The 17653-nt window shown below is 46.6% G+C and overlaps 1 long non-coding RNA gene across 2 annotated transcripts; it reads right to left on the minus strand.

Annotated features, from left to right (window-relative positions):
* Positions 1-289: 289 nt before the first annotated feature.
* On the minus strand, positions 290-17445 carry LOC102985335 (uncharacterized). Of its 2 annotated transcripts, none has more exons than XR_449326.4 (3): positions 17116-17445; positions 15717-15857; positions 290-1908 (listed from the first exon to the last, which is right to left on the minus strand). It is a non-coding gene; the product is annotated as an uncharacterized lncRNA (long non-coding RNA). The 2 variants fall into 2 exon arrangements; XR_008618465.1 differs by lacking the exon at positions 17116-17445 and adding an exon at positions 16318-16392.
* Positions 17446-17653: the final 208 nt, after the last annotated feature.

Genomic DNA, 17653 nt, shown 5'->3' on the forward strand with positions numbered 1-17653 from the left:
CCTGTGGTGTGCGGGGACCTGCCCGCAGTTGGAGAGAACCAGGCCAACTCAATGAGAGAAGCAAGGTAAGCCTGGGAGGGGAGACGCCCTAGTTCTCATCCCTGAGGTCTCTGCACACACCTGGTTATACTCAGGCTTACCTTCAGTTCTGTGAGCCATCCTAGTTCCATTCCAATAAATCACTTTTTTTTTTTTTTTTTTTTTTTTTGCTTAAGAGGCTTTGCGTAAGGTTTCTGTCACTTGCAAGCCATAGAGTAATGCCAGCCCAACATGGCGCCCTTGCCCGGGTGTGTCACTCCAGATGTGCAGGGGGCGTGCCTGCCTCCCCAGTGAGCCTTGAACGACTGGCGAGTCTTGATTACTGAAAATATGAAGCCAGGTCATTGCAGGGCATAGGAAAAAAATTTCCATCAGTAATGGAAAAGGGGCAAGTGGCTAGAAGCAAAGGAGAGACTCTCAAAATATGAGAAAGGAGAAAAAACCCTTCTGTGGGTACCAACAGGGAGAAGTAAGCCTGGGTTTCCCCTGGTGCGTACCAAACGGACCAGAATTATTAAGCAAGGGTCACTTGTGCAGCTTGCCACACGCTGGGTTTTGCTGGGATTTTAAGGCCATAAGCACCAATATTTATGTTACACTTTACAATTTACAAAGTGTTTTCAGAGATATTATGTCATCTTCCAGCTAAGGAAAATTGCTCAGAAAGAGATTAGGCTTCCCCAGGATCCCAACTCCGAGGGACTGGAAGCAAGACTCCCATCCAGGACCCTCAGAGTTCACGCCTGTGGTCTTCACCAGCTCAGCGCTGTGTCCGCCCCCGAGGAACAGATGACATCACTGGGGAGACATCAGCAGCTCGACCTACTGGGGGACACTTCCGGGAAAACATACGGATTCCCGCTACTATTGAGTGACAGATGCGTGTGGGACAGCAGAAGTGGGCCGGGACTGTGGAAGGGTCTCCCAGTGAGTGTTTGCCTTGGCTCATCTCTTCACCCGAATCGTGTAAGGTCAGTGGGTGGCTTTACAACAACAGAGACCACAAAACGAGGGAACTGGGAATCCGGATCCTAATCCAGTGTCATCATGAGCTGCTGGTCTACACCACAGGCAAGCCTCTTAACCTTCCTGGGCCTCAGTTTCGTCATCTGTAAAATGAAAGGGCTGGACAAGATGATTTCCAAGGCCTCTTCCAGGCCTATAATTCTATGTCACTTACTAGGATGCTCGTGGCAAGTATGCTACCCCGTGGTTTACAGTGAATTCACTGTAATTACCGGGTCCAGAGCACGAGAACGCCGGGTCCTAAATCTGTTCAACGTCTAAGTCCTGTTCAGTCATGTCAGGCCAGATTGTTTTTATATCCGTGAAATTTATGGCGCTGCACTTTTAGAGGAGGAGGTGAGGAAACTTCAGGTAATCTGTCCAGGTGAAGAAAGCCAGAAAGCTATAAATAATAGTGAGAGTAAGAACCAGCCTTCTACTTTTCAGGGCAAGCTCACAGTGAGATAGATGGGACAGTGGTTGCTTCTTCTTCTTTTTTTTTTTTTTTTTTTAATTGCCTTCTGTCAGATGAGAAAAGTGAGGCACAGGCGAGCTTGTACGTTTGGACCAAGGTCTCCTTGTAACAGAGCCGCGGGGCTAAGACCCAGACTGTTGCCTCTGATTCCAGTACCCCTCCAACAGCCGTGAAGAGTGTGTTTCCTTTGCGGGTCCTCCATCATCACAGTCTCAGCAGCAAAATGCTCCTTTCTGATGGCTAGGAAGAGGGTTCGGCAAGTGTCACTCTTGTTGACAGGTGTTGGAGAGAGATACATCATAAGGTGCCACTTCTGAATATCCTTTTTAATTTTTTCAATATTTCCAGAGGCCAAAGATATATGTATCTTAGGGTCTTCATCCCAGGAGCTGAAATAAAAAGAGAACTTGGTTGGCTTTAGATAGACCTATCATTATTTCAAATTGCATCTGGCCAAAAAGCAGTGGGGTTTTGCAAATGTTGTCATCTGTTCTTCCCTTCATTACAAGGCTTGGTTGCAAGTCCTGCTGACTTTCATCTTAGCACATTTGCAGTTTTGATTTACATGACTCATCTTAAACTTTATTATCATGTTCATTGGAATAAAGCTGGCTGACAACACTTTAAATAGCTGGCTTCCCATGATACGAGGGAATTAATTTTTATATTGCATCTTTAATACAAAGTATTGAGACATAGTCTTTAAATATTAAACCAAAGAGGTAATGGTTTCGGTGGTGGAGGGGGGGTACAAGAATTGGATCCAGACAATATCAGAAAGGTTGAAATGTAGAAATAATGGAGAGACAGATCAGGAGGGACATTGTCAAGCACTGGAATGGGATCTTAAGTAAGGCTGCCCAAGTATTTCTTTCTAGAAGCTTTGAAATGCTGAATGGTCTGGTGGTTTTATGGTGAGGGAATCCCTGTATCCGAGGTTTATTTCCCCTTCTGCTTTTTGAGAAAGAGGATTTTTAAATGACATGACTTAGCTTTACCGGGATATTGTCCATCAAAGGGAAAGAGTGATGGTTATAAATCATCCCGGGTGGAGGGGGATGAGAAAAAGACAGAAAGATGTTAAAGCCCAGTCCAGAGGGAGCCGGGCTCTCCTTGCCTCGGGCAGCTTTGGTAGTGGCGCAGGGCTCACTGTGAGCCTGGGGAGGATGGCAGATAGAGGTCTGCACGGGCAGTTACACCGAACAGACTGAAAGGCGTGTTTGCTAACCTCAGAGCTTCCTAAAAAGGAAGCGGAGAAGTGAGGAAATTTGGATAAGGAGGAGATTTCACCCCAGACCTGCATTGGAAGAGATTCCTTGTCCTAACAGTGACATCCTGCTGCTGAGCTGGGTCAGGACACACCGTGGCAGAAGCTTTTCAACTATGTCCCCGCTCCACTGACTTCTCAGAGGTCCTCACCCTTCTCCATTCAAACTCCTGGCGCCCGGGAATTTTCTTCGATCACAGATGATCCCATGAGTTCTACAGTTTCATTCCAAGATGTGATCTGAATTCCCTCTAGTTTTCCCATCTGCTTCCAGGAGAGCATTCGTTCATCAGCCACCTTAATTTTAAATGTAAAATACATGTGAAAGAATGTGTTCTCTGATTCTGGGGTAGTAGCGCTTTCAGTTCATGGTGCTTAGAGATGGCTTTGCTTCGTCCTTGTGACCTTCTCGGAGCCCCTTTAATGATGCAGCTCAGATGATGACCCATTCCACTTGGCGAAGAAGAGCTCTGTCACACAGCTCAGCCACTTAAAGCTGCTGTACCTGCATCCGCCAGCAGTGTCAGCTGCCCTGGTACACGCACTCTGTCTGAGGACAGAGTCCCGGCCCCCCGCCTACCCAGCCTCACACCTGGCTGTGCCCTCACCCGGACGCTGCTAAACTCTCCCGACGTTGATGTGGCCCCAGCTTTTGACTCTGTCCTTGCCCTACCTATGCGGCCTCCCCCCTGAGATCTTCCTGGCCAGGACACAGTCTTCCTCTAAGCCTCTTTTGCCTCCCCATCGTGGAAGAAGCTTCTAGCCGGCCTGTGACAATGTTCCCCTCCCTGCTAGCAGCCACCCTGATGCCAGGGCAATGCCCAGACGGCAGAGGATTAGGTGGGCCCCAGCCTGTTTCATCGGAGCAGATCCATGAACCTCAGTCCATTAGTGGCCCAGAGCTGTGGTTTTCAGAAGATTCTCTGAGCCATAGGATCCTCTCTTCAAATGAAATCTAGTGTGAAAGACTCCATTTGTGGTAGAAAGTGCTGGTTGGCGATACTTAAAATAGGGAGCTGGAGTCTCACCTGCTCACCCCTCCCCTCTCCCTCCCTCCCGCTCCAGCCGTGAGAAGCATGCCTGGTGGACTCGCAGCCCTTTTATCACATTGCGCTCTGTCCTTACCCAATCCCACGCACACCTGTGCGTCAGCTGCCAGCACACACTGGTCATTTCTAAAGCGCCATCTCCTGATCTTCTCCTGACTTCCATTTGTACATTTCCAGTCCCCTGCTAGAGTTTACCGGAAGTCTGGAACTTCTTATCCTCCCGGCCATGTCCACCCTGCCCCCGTTTGCCTCTTCTATTTCTTACTTCCTGTGTATATTGATGGGATTTCAAGCAAGTTTGGAATTACCTGAGTCCTTCTGTACTAACTCCTGCATAGCTCCCCAGCCACCGCTCCTATGATTGCACCTCGGAAATCTCTCTTGGATCTGTAACCTATTCTCTATCCCACTTCCACTGCCTGGTTGGGCTTTTGTCACCTTGGGTAGGGATCATGGCATCGATACCTGCCCTGAGCCATTCCTGACTCTGCAACAAAGAGGAAGCCTTCGGAGGAGTGAGACTTGGATCCCCCACTGAAGAATGGGTAGGGTATTTGTAGGACTTCCTTTGGTCAATAATCATGATCTTACCATATTCTGAGAGTACATTCTAAGAGTAGGCAGCTCATTGGAGAAAGTTTCTCATGGAAATGTCCATTGAGGGAAACGCAAGTACAGTCCATTCAATGACCTGCCTTTTGCGTCTCCTCTGCTGTTAGAATGACTTTTTCCTCATGTGCAGCTGTAGTGTTGTCAGATAGCTGTTCCGATGAGTGAGGAATGCCATGGGCATCTCATGCTAGCGCCCGTCACTTACAGAAGAGAATCTTCCTGAGTTTCTCACTGTGCTTCGCGATTCCCCCGCTGTGAGAGAAAACTAACACACAGCAGTGATTGTTCTGTCTCGTGTAGGAAGGGTTCTTATTATGACAGAAAACTTATTTTCTTCTCTGTGGTTTCTTAAGGGTTCTCTAATTGGGTAACCCCCTGCTGACCCCTGGCTATGGTAGTTTCTATAGTGACATCTCTGTTTCACTACTTGCACACCGAGGCCAGAACGAGTAATTCAAGCCAAGGCAGAGCATGAGATAATGGGGCTCCATAAACCACCGGTATTGAAAAGGCGGTGACCCCTAACATTCACTGGAGTTCTCGCCCATTAAGGATTTTTCTCACCTGCACGTAACAGACGGGGTGTGTGTTACAGCCCCACGTCTGGCCTGGAAGTGGGCTGACTTGATCTGTCAGACTTCAAGGCCTTGAGCCTGGATGGCTTTGGAATTCATTCATGTTCTACCTACACTTGGATAATAACTCAAAATAAGCACAGAAGTTTTAATTTTTTGTTGTTTTGAGAAAAATTGAAACTATGGGAAAATATGAAGGCTAATGTAACAAAAACCTATACTCCTACCGTCTAGGAGTATACTAACTTTTCAAAATTTGTCTTATTTGCTTGCAATGTTTTTTAAGGAAATAACACTTTCAAGATAAGATTAAAATCCTCCTTAGCCCCCACTGTTGGCCCAGGTCCATTCCCAGCCCCCTCCCCAGAGGCACCCTCTTCACGAGATGGTGTGTATCCAGGCAGCCCATTCATTTCTTTTATTTTCTTCTACCGGTGTGGAATTTATGTATTGCATTTGTATTCTTTTAGTGGCAATACAATTTGAATATGCATAGTTATATGTATATTTTCTCCCCAAACCTAAAATTTATCGATGTCTGTGTCCTCCCTAACAAGGCAAGTGCAAGAAGCAAACTCTGTGCTACCTTCAGACTTTCTCCTTCTCTCAGTACCATGTTACTGCCCACATCTTAGTTCAAGTTTATTTTAATCATATTAGCATTTCTCTCCTTTCTTTCTTGTCTTCCTTCCTTTTTTCCTTTTCTGTCTTTCTATAACTTCTCTTGTATTATTTATTAAAATGTATTTCATTAGGTTTTCTGATGGTTGCTCTTTGCAATGTATTCCTTCATTATGGATTTAGTTTTCTTCTTGTGAAGGTATATGCTTCATTGGTTCTTTCAGGAAACATCTGAGAGAGTATATTTTCTATGTTCTTATGTCTGTGGAAATGCTTTTATATTGTCCTCATTCTTAAAGGATAGTTAGTGTGGGCATAAAATTTCAAGTTCATAGTAATTTTACTTCAGTCCTTTTAAGATATTACTCAGTTTTCTTCTGGCATTTTCATGAGAAGTCTGCTATTGATAGCTCTTTTGTGGGCAATCACATTTTTTATCTCGTAGCTTCTAGTGCTTTCTCCGCAAATTTCTGCAGTTTAAATATGTATATCCAGATATTTTAAGTTTATTAATCCCTAGTGGGTATTTTTATTCTGACTCACATCTTTCTTTTTTCCCAGAAATTTTCCCAGTTTTAGAATTTGCATATTTTCTCTCCTTTATTCTTTTGATACTTTTTCTTTGGGGAAATCTATTAATTAAATTCTCATTCTATTTTCCATGTGTTTTAAATAATTTCTTTTGTCATCCCCATGTCTTTACCTCTCTGTGCTGTGTACTGGGGCATTTTCTAAGATCTGAATTCTAATTCACTAATTTTTACTTTAGTTGTGTTTAGTTCATGAATTAATGTGTCTGTATTTTTCCTACAAAGCAATGATTATTTCCTGCTTTTCTTACTTTTGAGTATAAAAGTTTTTTCTCTTCTTTGAAATAATTTAATATTTTTCTAAAACTTCAATACTTCTAGTATAGAAGGCATTTCTATACATTAGGGACAGAAGGGAGGGGGTTTAGTATACACTCAATCCACCATCTTGATTGCTTTTTTGGATTATAGTAAATTTCATCCTCTCCTGAATTATTGCATCTAGTATTGTTGCAATGATCATATTTTCCAAACTAAATATCAAGTTTCAAGAGCTGAAAAGGGATTGTTTTATAAGTTGTCCATTTATTTAAATGAAAACTCTTAGAAATGCATACAAACAAATCACACTTAGCAATTTGTTGAAAATAATAAAGTTACACTAACCATAATCATCCCACCAAAATCCAGACTGGAAAAGACACTATGAGTAGAGTAATCATTTCTGGGTCTATGTTTAAGGCTCAAGCAGCTACAAGGCATAGGAGATTTTTTTCTGTTTGTTAAGTTCTAGATGTAGGAAGTAGAGATGAAATGAATATGCACTAAGTGCACATATTTTACAGGGTTTCCTTAAAGATCTCAGAGTAAACTGTTTTCTCATGATTTGCTTCTTTCTGATCAAAGTAAGGTCTAGCAAAACATTCCAGTTATTTGAAATTCCTCTGCTGACTGATGACAATTATAATGGCAGATTTTGTTTGTGTCTGAGAACTGATCGCATTTACAAACGTACGATTCATGTACGTGAAATTCATGTCCCTTCATTTCGTCATCATTGCCTCAAAATCATTTTTATGTTGTTATCAAGGCTGGAATATAAATAGTTAACCAAAAGGAAAGGTAAACCTTTTTTTTTTTTAAATGGGGAAAGGGATCAGATTTTCTTGTTACTTTCAATACTTATGTTTGAAAAGTTTTGGTTATGAAGACAGGGAATTATGTTACACTTAAGAGCAAATATCATCTATAAATCTTCCTATGTCTTCTTGGTTATTAATTAATGTGCTAAATGATGCCCAGAAGTTTCTCAGCTGGAACTTGTGGTTTAAAGTAGCTGTTCTGGAAAAAAAAAGAAAAAAAAACCTTGGCCAGATTCCCTTTATAGACCTAAAGACTTTAGTACTTGCTATACAATGCATGATCTGTCCTCATTTTTGGAAGGCTAATGAGATTAGTAATATGTGACTCATGTCAGTTATGTTGAAGGAAATCACGACACAATCTATGTGTACCTTTTCAAAAGACAAATTGCAAAACTGCAAACCAACAAAACAGTACCTGTAATGCTTTCTTCCTGGGAAAACAAGCTGTCTCAAAATTAAAATTAGTTATTGTTTAGCGTTGTTACAAATGAGACACCTGTCTGATAAACTTGCTTCAACTGATGTATTGGAGTTATAACTGGCAAACTTCAATCCTGAATGTCCTAGGACAGTCCTGGGAGGCCTCATAACACCCCCTGCCTCCCTGGAAGTAATGAGCTGGTTGCAGGTATTGATAAAACTCTCTAGCTGTCTCCTTGCAAAAAGGTGAGTGTAGGGTAGAAGTATGCTTAGCCATTTGAAAAAAGGAAGAAAACCCACAAGCAGAGGGTGACATCGGTGTGGGGAAGGTCTAAATCTTTGTTCTTACTACCTTTCAAGGTAGAGAATACGTGGGCTGTAGAATGGTCCCTTTAAAAGAATTAAAGAAGGTGTTTTTGCTGACATTGACAATCACCTAAATCACTAGGCGCTGGGATTTAACACTAAGTCACATTGATCACTAACAGGGGTTGTTAGAGCCCTGCTGTCCTCTCACCAGAGCCCTTGAGTTTCCACACTGTGAACATCTACACGGATGCTCTTTTCTTTCCAGGCTCCTGCCTGGGAATATTTAGGATAAACATCCAGGCATACACTATTTCTGCTGGTATGTTGGTATTTTCCTCGTATCTGAAGATAAAAGTTAAATGAAAGTAAGCTAAACATTTATAAACCTTGAGCCAAAAAACAATGCCTTGAAATACACGCAGTAACAATCTTTGAGGACTATTTTGTGTTTTCTGTCCATAACTCTACACACTCTTGCAAAATTTCTTGACCTTGAAATTTCAATTCTTCTGCACTTCATGGAAGGAAGCAGAAGTTTCCAGAAAAGAAATGATTTCTAAGAGAGATAACGGAAGTCAGAGAAAGAGCTAGATATTGAAAATAGAGTTTCAAACCCTCTGCAGCCAGGGGAAACAAAGCTGGGAAAACAGATCCTAGGGAAAAACATAGCAGTGAAAATGCTATTTGCCAAATCTGAAAGCAGATGAAATTCAAGGGTGTTTGGTGTGAAAAGCAGTCACACAGAAAACTAAAATTTCTTGTAGGAAAAGAAAGTTACAAAAGATTACTGGAGTTGCCTCATGCAGCCTTGAACATTATATGCATACCAAAACTCCTGACCTGAATTTTATAGCGTTTTTCATCTAAATGGAATTTCCCTCACTTCACTGTAAAACCAGATTTGAACTTCCTAGATGCATATTTTTTAATGTTTTCGAAAACATGGAGTTGGTGTAAACGGATAGCTTTGTGCTGCCAATCCCGGGCGCAGCTGAGTAACCAAGGGACCGCTTCTACTTCCCCTTCCTTAACCTGTTGCTCTAGGCGTTGAGAGAAGGCCAGCAGCCTTAGGGTTTGACCCAACACTCTCCCCCTTCAGGGCCTCTGGGTCCCCAAATCCTGCAGCATAATACCTTCATTTATTAAATATGTGCCTGGAAAGTTTGCCCATGAGCCACATTCACTTCTGCCCACATTTTATAGTGGTGGGTTATAGGGATGGAGAGGAATACGCCCGAGACCCACCTGAAGGAGGACTTTGGAAAACATCCCCGGTCTGACCTTTCATTTTTCAACGCAGATTTCGGGAATGAGGGTGAAGAATTAGGAAATGAACGGGATTAACTAAATTCACTGCTCTCTTGTTCCTTGTTTTCGTAACACTTAAAGGGTGCTTTGTCTCATTAAGAAGCTGGCTGAGCCCTCTAGTCCAACAGTCCCATGTTCCCGACAGGAGTAACGTGTTCTATTTAAATTGTTGGCTCGTTTGTTTAGAACGTTTCTTCAGCAACACAAGAGTGAGCATCACATCGCCTCCGCTGAGGAATGAAGGAACTGGCTTACGGAGAAGTTGTGCTGAGACCACCTCTGTTTTCAGTGTGTGAAAGGCCGGAGATCGCGCTCTGTATGAATCCCTGCGCGGCATTGCACAGCATCACACAGCATCACACAGCCCTCACATCGCCTCCGCTGAGGAATGAAGGAACTGGCTTACGGAGAAGTTGTGCTGAGACCACCTCTGTTTTCAGTGTGTGAAAGGCCGGAGATCGCGCTCTGTATGAATCCCTGCGCGGCATCGCACAGCATCACACAGCCCTGTCCAGTTTGCATCAGTGTTGCCTGTGTCCGTCCCCTTCTACTGCGTTAGCCTGTAGCAATCGGCCAAGGACAGCACAGCAAGCAAAGAAGCCTAACACTGAAGTGCAGAACTCCTTCTCAGACAACAGGGAAGACAGGAGAATCGGGTGTGTGGCCAGAGGAAGCAGGAAAAGGACCCTGAACTTTAGAGGTTGGGTTTTACACATCCCGTCGTCGCCTGGTTCTGTTCGACGAGCTTTGGGCTCCTTTGGTCCTGGGAAGGGGATTTATGCTTATTCCTCTGACCAGCTTAACTATCTCTAAATACAGTGAAATAATTCAGAGACTCTGCTATTTCAAAGACCTCAGTGTACACGGGGAAGAACGTAGGAAGAAAAGAGGGACCCGTGACCCAAAGCCTTACCGTTTCCTGTAAGAAAGCTGTAAACTGTGCCTTGCAGGAGCCGGAGGCCAGATCTCCAGACTAAGAAGGACTTGCCTGTCCCCAGAGTGTCCCAGGGGAAACGGCCAGGGGGCCCTCCAGCACGAGCTCATGTCACCGCCATCGCTGCTTCTACGTTCCAGACCCCTGTGCTAGTTTCTCAGGGCTGCTGTAAGCGACCACACACAATGGCTTAAAAGAACACGAATGTATTCCCTCATGGCTCTGGAGGCCAGAAGTCAGTTTAAATCGGCCTAAATCAAGGTGTTGGCAGGGCTGTGCTCGCTCCAGAGGGTCTAGGGGAGAATCTGCTCCCTTCGTCGCCAGCTTCTGGTGCTGCCGGCACTTCTTTGCTTGTTTTAAATTAATTTTGATAGGTGTATGCTTGATTTAAAATGTTTTGTTGGTGTCTGCCGTACAGCAAAGTGAGTCAGTTTTACAGATCCGTATATCCACTCTTGTTTATCTATTTATTTAGTTCAGTTTTTGGCTGCACCAGGCGGCACGCGCAATCTTAGTTCCCCGACCAGGGATCGAACCCATGCCCCCTGTATTGGGAGCACGGAGTCTTAACCCCTGGACCACCTGGGAAGTCCCTACCCACTCTTTTTTAGATTCTTTTCCCAAGCAGGTCATTGCAGAGTATTGAGTAGAGTTCCCTGTGCTCTACACAGGTCCTTATTAGTTACCTATTTTATCTATAGTAGTGTGTCTATGTCCATCCCAATCTCCCAATTTATCCTTCCCTCACTCCCCACCGTGGTAACCATAAGTTTGTTTTCTAGGTCTGTGAGTCTCTTTCTGTTTTGTAAATAAGTTCATTTGTACCATTTTTTTAGATTCCACATATAAGCGATATCATATATTTGTCCTTCTCTGACTTACTTCACTCAGCACGACAATCTCTAGGTCCATCCATGTCACTGCAGATGGCATTGTTTTGTTCTTTTTCATGGCATTCCTTGACTTGTGGTCGCATCACTGCAATCTGTGCCTTCGTGGTCACGCACCTTTCCTCTTCTGTCTGAAATCTCCCTCGGCCTCCAACACTGTGCTCGCATTTAGGGCCCGCCCAGATGATCCAGAATAAACTCTCCATTTTAAGATCCTTAACTTGATCACATCAGCCAAATCTTTGCCGTATAAACTAACACTCACAAGTTCCAGGGATGGGGAGGCCTTTCTTCAGCCAATGATCACACCCATTGTTTCCCTGGCCCTCAGATTTCAGGGAAGCAGACTTTTCATCATTTCTCTGTAGAAGAGCTTAATTCCAAATAATGAGGAGCCCAGTTCCGTAGTTGTATTTCTCAGCCAGACTGAGGGATTACATTTCGTGATGATCTGTACTAGGATTTCTAAGACTAGGCTTTGATATGGACAGAGTGTGTTAATTACACTTACTTGACGTCTCCTTCTAATCGCCTGGGAGTGCAGCAGTAGACGGGGTACTTTGAAGGACTCAGAATTATAGGTTGTTTCTTACTATCTGGAACTCAGGCTGCCCCTGGTGCTAAAATGTGTGCGTGAGACAGGATCCCCAATCTGGCAAGAGGAGGGTGGAGGACAGGTAAGTGGCAAGTGGAAACTGGGAGGTGGAAACAAGAGATGGCATTTGCGCAGGGGTCGGAAGGATGGGCATCTTTTTGGAACCCTTCATGACCGTTTCTCCCGCCCAAGACTGACTTAGGGGCTCCCTGCCAAATTCTTCAGTGCCCAGCTTTGCTTTTCCGTCCTAACCCTTCTCACATCCTTTCTGACAGTCTGTTTACCTGGCCGTCTCCCTAACCGGGCTGAGGACAAAGGTTTGTCTGGTTTGCTCACGTGGAGATCCCCGGCACGTAGCATGGTGCCCGGCACCTAGTAGGAGCTCAATAACCACGTTGGCTTGGCTGAATGAGTGGAGAGGAGAAAGCAGAACATTCTGGGCCTAAGGTTGGCGCAAGAAAATGCTTGGGGGCAGGGCAATCTCCTCCAGGTCGGTGAAACTCACACGGAGGAGGTCGGGGCCGCGTGACTATCCTGGCTCGCGGTTGCTTCAGGGGAACGCAGGTGAGGACGTGGCTGCTCTGTCCTCGGGTCCTGCGGCTGTTCGTGGCGAGAGGGAAGGAGGTAGCGGGCATTCCTGGAGCATCCCACCGCGCTGATGGGACAGGTGGGGTGGCAGAGAGGAGGAGCGTGTGGGCCTGCACCTCAAGTCCTTGTTCTGCCAGCTGCGTGAGCTGGGGCACGCCACTGAGACCCCCTAAGCCCTGGTTTTCTCGGCCGTAAGATGAGGACACCGCCGACAGCTCTGACCCACGGGAGGGTAACACAGGTCAGGTAAAGAGCGCAGCACAGCGCCCGGGGTGAAGGGAGGGCCCCTGTGACCGTGAGCCTGAACCTCACCTGGGAGGCTCCTCGCCGGACCCTGGCCACACCGTGCGGTCAGCAGTTCTGACTGGCGCCGGCATCTGCCTTCCCGAGCAGCCAGTGACTTACGGGGCTGTCGGGTCCCAGAGCACCGCGATGAGAAACCGAGGGAGGCTGGAGGGCGGAGTTTGACGTCTCCGAGGCCTCTGTGCAGGCGTGAGAGCAGCAGTCGGGCCGTGTCTGAGGTCTAAGTGCTCCCCTGGGTCCACAGCCGAACCCCAGCTTGCAAAGCGCGCACGTCGCAGCCTTGAGAAGCTGAGGGAAGAGGCCCTGGGAGCTTTGAAGCCTCCTAGCTCAAAAACAGGGCCAAGTGAGGCGAGCTTTGCTGCCAGATCTGACTTTCAAGCCTGACTGTATCTTTGGACCTACCTTTCAAGGAGATTAGACCAGGGATCAGAGCCAGGGGGACCCTTTGCAGTGTTAATTGGAATTAAATATAAATAACAACACAGAAGCCCCTCACCGCTGTTTCTCCTGGTGTCTGTTCTACACACTCAAGTACCGCGCTTGAATACAACTTTTGGAGAAATGCTGGCTCTTTAAAAGGGCTTCGACCTCACGGCGAGAGCTCCTTAGCGGGTTTCCCCCTCCTCTGGAGGGTGGAAGGTGATAAGGAGCCGTGCATTTCAAATGACCCCATGGACTGGGTAAAACCCATTTACCAGTTGGAATATTTTTGAATAGATGAGGCGCTCACCAGAGTTCTCATTAAAAATCAATGTGATATATAATTAAATTCTAGCGATCCCTTGTGCACCAGCCCGTCTCTTTAGCTTTTAGCCTGAGGCAGAGGAAGAATGCTGTTATTGATCAAGTCAGGAGCCCTCTGAGTTTGTCAATACGAGATGTCTCCGCCGAGGGGGAGCCCGGTGGCTGCTCAGAGCCTGAAGGGCATGCCCTGGTGCTTTAAGGGCTCTGTCCGGAGGGCGGGGCCCAGCCTGCAGTCCATGCCTCCGGGCGGTGAGCTCCGCAGGGAAGGCTCTAGAAAGAGAGGGTGCTGATGCGGTCCAGACCCATGCTGCCTTTTCAGCTCCCTTCTCTGTGCCCCCCACCACCTCCACGTCCTTCCCCCATGGGCAAGATCCCTTCCATAAGGTCTGCCAGGGACAAGAGGGGTAGCGGGGTCAGAAGACCACCTGGGTTACAACCTTCTCCTAGGAGCTGACGGCCCCAGTTCAGCCCAGCCCTGGGGCAAGTATTATTGATATTTTCAATTTCTTTAGAAACAAAGACATCGGGGGGGTTGCTTTGCAGGCACTCAGGGCCATCTGTCAATTTCCCAGCAGAGGCTCACGTGTGTAAAGCGTATCGTCCTTCTCAGAAGACCTCACGTTTTGATTGTGTCCCCGCATCTGGTCCTGTCACAATACGGCCCTTTGAGGCCCGAAGTGCTGTTTTCATGCCCACTTTACACGTGGGCGCTTCCTTGTTCAGGGGTCTCCAGGTCCATCCAGCCTCACGGGCTGCTGAAGTGGAGGGCAGGGGTCCTTGCCCTCCCGCCCCTCACACCCCAACTATCCCCGCTCCTCCCCCGGCCCCCGCCAGGGCCGCCAGCTCTCCAGAAGTTTCTCTTTTTCTGTCTCTCCTGTTTTAAGCTGAATTTAGTCAGTATATTTTTAATATAGGATTCGTCCCCCCTTTTCTCTTTAGATTTTTATTATATAAATAGGAATATATTTTTCTTATAAAGGATTTAAGTTATGAGTGAGAATGTAGAGTGAAACATGAAAGGGCCGTCCATGGCTTGGAGCCCATTTACCGCCAGTGCCCCCCCTCCTGCCCCTCCCCCTCTTCCCTGTTCCTTCTTCTCCTCCTCCTTTTTTTCCTGCCTCTCCCTCCCCAAGCCCCTCTCTCTCCGTCTCTCTCTCTCCCTCTCTGCGTATTTAAATAAACCAAAGATACTGTTTTGCACAAAGAAAGTGATAGTTTTAGAAGCCCCGCCTGGTGGAAAGCAAGAATTTTGTCAAATTCTTTGGTTCATATAAAGGAAAATCGCTGAGGGCCTTTGATCTCAGATTCTCCCACGGTGCAGGGCTGGAGCTGCAGCTGGGAAGGAGGCGAGTGTGACACGGGTGAAGAGAGGAGTGTGAGGGTCGCCAGCCCAGGCCTCGTGTGGGGACGCGGGAGCACAACATAGAGCCCCCGAGTCACCTCAGGTTTCTCTCTTTCTCCCCTATCCCTTACGCAGTCCCCCAGCAAACCTCAGCTCTGCCTTCGTAACATATCCCAAATCTGACCCTGCTGACCACCGCCCTGCGAACAGCCTGGTCCCGAGCTATGAGCATCTCTCCCCTGGGTTCCTGCCACAGCCTCAGCGAAAATCACAAGAGCCGATTAAATTTCCACGGAACTTGGCAACAGTTTTGTTAAATACAGCGTTGACTAAAAATTAAATACTGTCCATTGGTAGATGAATGGATAAAGAAAATATGATCTATCTATCTCTGTATCCATAGGCACAATGGAATATCATTCACCAAAAAAAAGGAGCTCCTGCCATTTGCCACAGCATGGAGGGTATTGTGCTGGGCGAAATAAATCAGACAGAAAGGCAAATGCTGGATGATCTCACTTATGTGTGGAATCTAAAAACATTGAACTCATAGAAACAGAGAGTAGATTGGTGGTTGCCAGGGAGAGGCTGGGGAGTAACAAAGGGTACAGACTTGCCTTTATAAGGGGAATAGGTTCCGGGATCTGGTGTGCGTGCAGCATGGAGACTATAGTTAGCAATATTGTGTTGCATATGCTACTTGAAAGTTTCTAAGAGAGTAGATCTTAAACGTTCTCACCACAATAACAACAACAAAGTGGTAATTATGTGAGATGAAAGATGCGTTAACTAACTTTATTGTGGTAACCATTTTGCAGTACATACGTGTATCAAATTATCACGTTGTGCATCTCAAATGTACACAGTGTTCTATGTCAATAAAGCTGGAAAAATTAAATAATATAAACTTATTATTAAATTATAAAAACCAGGGTAACACATAGTCAGAAGTCATCACTTCCTACCTTTACCCCATTTTGCTGTCATCTATGCCCTTGAGGGTTTTGGCATCAGCTGTGATTGTACGGCAGCAATACTGTATGATGGTGACCTTTCAGCATCTCGCCCCATCTCCAATCTCAGTTGTATCAGTAGGTTGAAACCAGCTATGGGGAGAGTACAGACATCATGGAAATCGACAAATGCTGCAAATCAGTGGAGGTCAACACTTCATGAACACTTACTGTGATGTTTCCTCTGAATGAACCAAAGTCCTCACCTTCTGATGAAAGAACTCATCAGACTGGAGGTTATTCCACAATTTCCAACATCTCCCTCCTTCTCTAATCTGACTCAGTTTATCCTGGTTCAATACCACTCTTACACGCCCAGCTAACCTCCCCCTTTCCAAACTCTCGTCCTTCCAGAGACTGGTACGGTCTCGTAACACTAACCGGTTCCTATGTCTTCGATGGTTCTGTGAGTTCTTGGGGTGGGGTCAGTACACATTAGGTGCTCGATAAGGACCTATCAGTTGACTCAGGACTAGGGACCTGGCCCCAGGAGAAGAAAGTGTTGCCAGTAGTAGTCGAAATAGTTGTTAAATAACATTCTTATCATACTTACTTTTATCATCTGATGGAGCTAATATTTCCATATGCTTCATCCTTCATTTCACTGGTCCCATCATGATCTGTGAGGTGGAGTATCAGCTCCACTTTACAGACGAGGAAGTTGGGAAATTAGCCCGGACTCAGACATCTGATAGGAAGCAGAGCTGGGCTTAAACTGTCCTCTTCCCAAAGGGAAGACTTTTCAGCAGACATTATTGGAGGAAAATGTCTGAGGTCTCCGTGGAGAGTCGAATTTTCTTGGGAACTGCTACTGGGAAATGTTCACTGTGGTACCACAGAGGGCCCACAATGGCACATCCTTGCTTTCCAGATAAAGACACTGTGACAGGCAGTATAGCCACAAGGTCCCTACAAGGCTTTCTGTGCCCCAGACCTTTGTAACGAGGGGGTAAGCGCGGTCCCGTTGGGCTGGCCCATTGGAAGTGATGTGCCTTGGCTTCTGGTGGGGGGCAGCTCAAGTCAGGGACAAAGGACGCCCCGGTAATCACAGCCCTTCATGCCATGGGGGGCTGTGACGAGAGAGGCTGTGTCACACCCCTCCACCGCTGGAACAGGGACTCGTGGGGTCTCCAGGGCTGTTGACTAGAACACGGGCTCAGCTGGCCCTCATCTCCTGGGTCTGCGTGAGTTAGGCCGAGGCCCTTGCGCTGGCCTCAAAACCAAGTAACACACGGCAACCCAGATCTACCTCAGCTCACTTGATCTTAAAATTAGCACCTCTTCTGATAAATCTGGATCATGTATTAGCGGAGCAGCCAAGGCCCTGGCTGTCGAGATTACAGGGATTTACCTTTTGCCCTTGGCTTTGGCTCTCGTCTGTTATTGTCCTGGGGCCTCGGTTTCTTCTTTTGCCCGGAGGGCGGGGGACGAAGCTGGGAGTGCGTGAGGTGCTGACCCTGGCGCCTGGATCGAGGTCAGAGGCATCGTGCTTCGGTGTTCTTCCAGAAACGCAGGTCAGGGCCCCTCGGCAGGGCTTTGCTGGCCTCGCCTCCTGCCATTCTTCCCACCAGTTTCAAGCTGGGCTGCTGGCCCGTGGCCAGAGGGCGTGTACCAAAGCTTCCTGTTTGCCCGCAGGCCTGGGGCTGCCGTGAGGCTGGGCTCCTTCCCCGGAGCCCGCGTGTGTGACAGGGTGTGCCCAGCTCTTAAAGTGCTTTGACGAACATGACTTTGTGCTGAAAGCTCTATAAATATACGGAGCAGACCTGGGCGTGGTGTTTCCAGAACACACCCAGCCTTAGCCGTCATCAAGGCTCAGGTCAGAGAGAAGTGGGAAATGGAGGCCATGTGCCTCTTCAGTGATTCTCCAAAGCAGAGATGGCTTTTCTTTC

The sequence above is a fragment of the Physeter macrocephalus genome, chromosome 11 (genome assembly GCF_002837175.3).
Source record: "Physeter macrocephalus isolate SW-GA chromosome 11, ASM283717v5, whole genome shotgun sequence".
NCBI classification, from domain to species: domain Eukaryota; kingdom Metazoa; phylum Chordata; class Mammalia; order Artiodactyla; family Physeteridae; genus Physeter; species Physeter macrocephalus.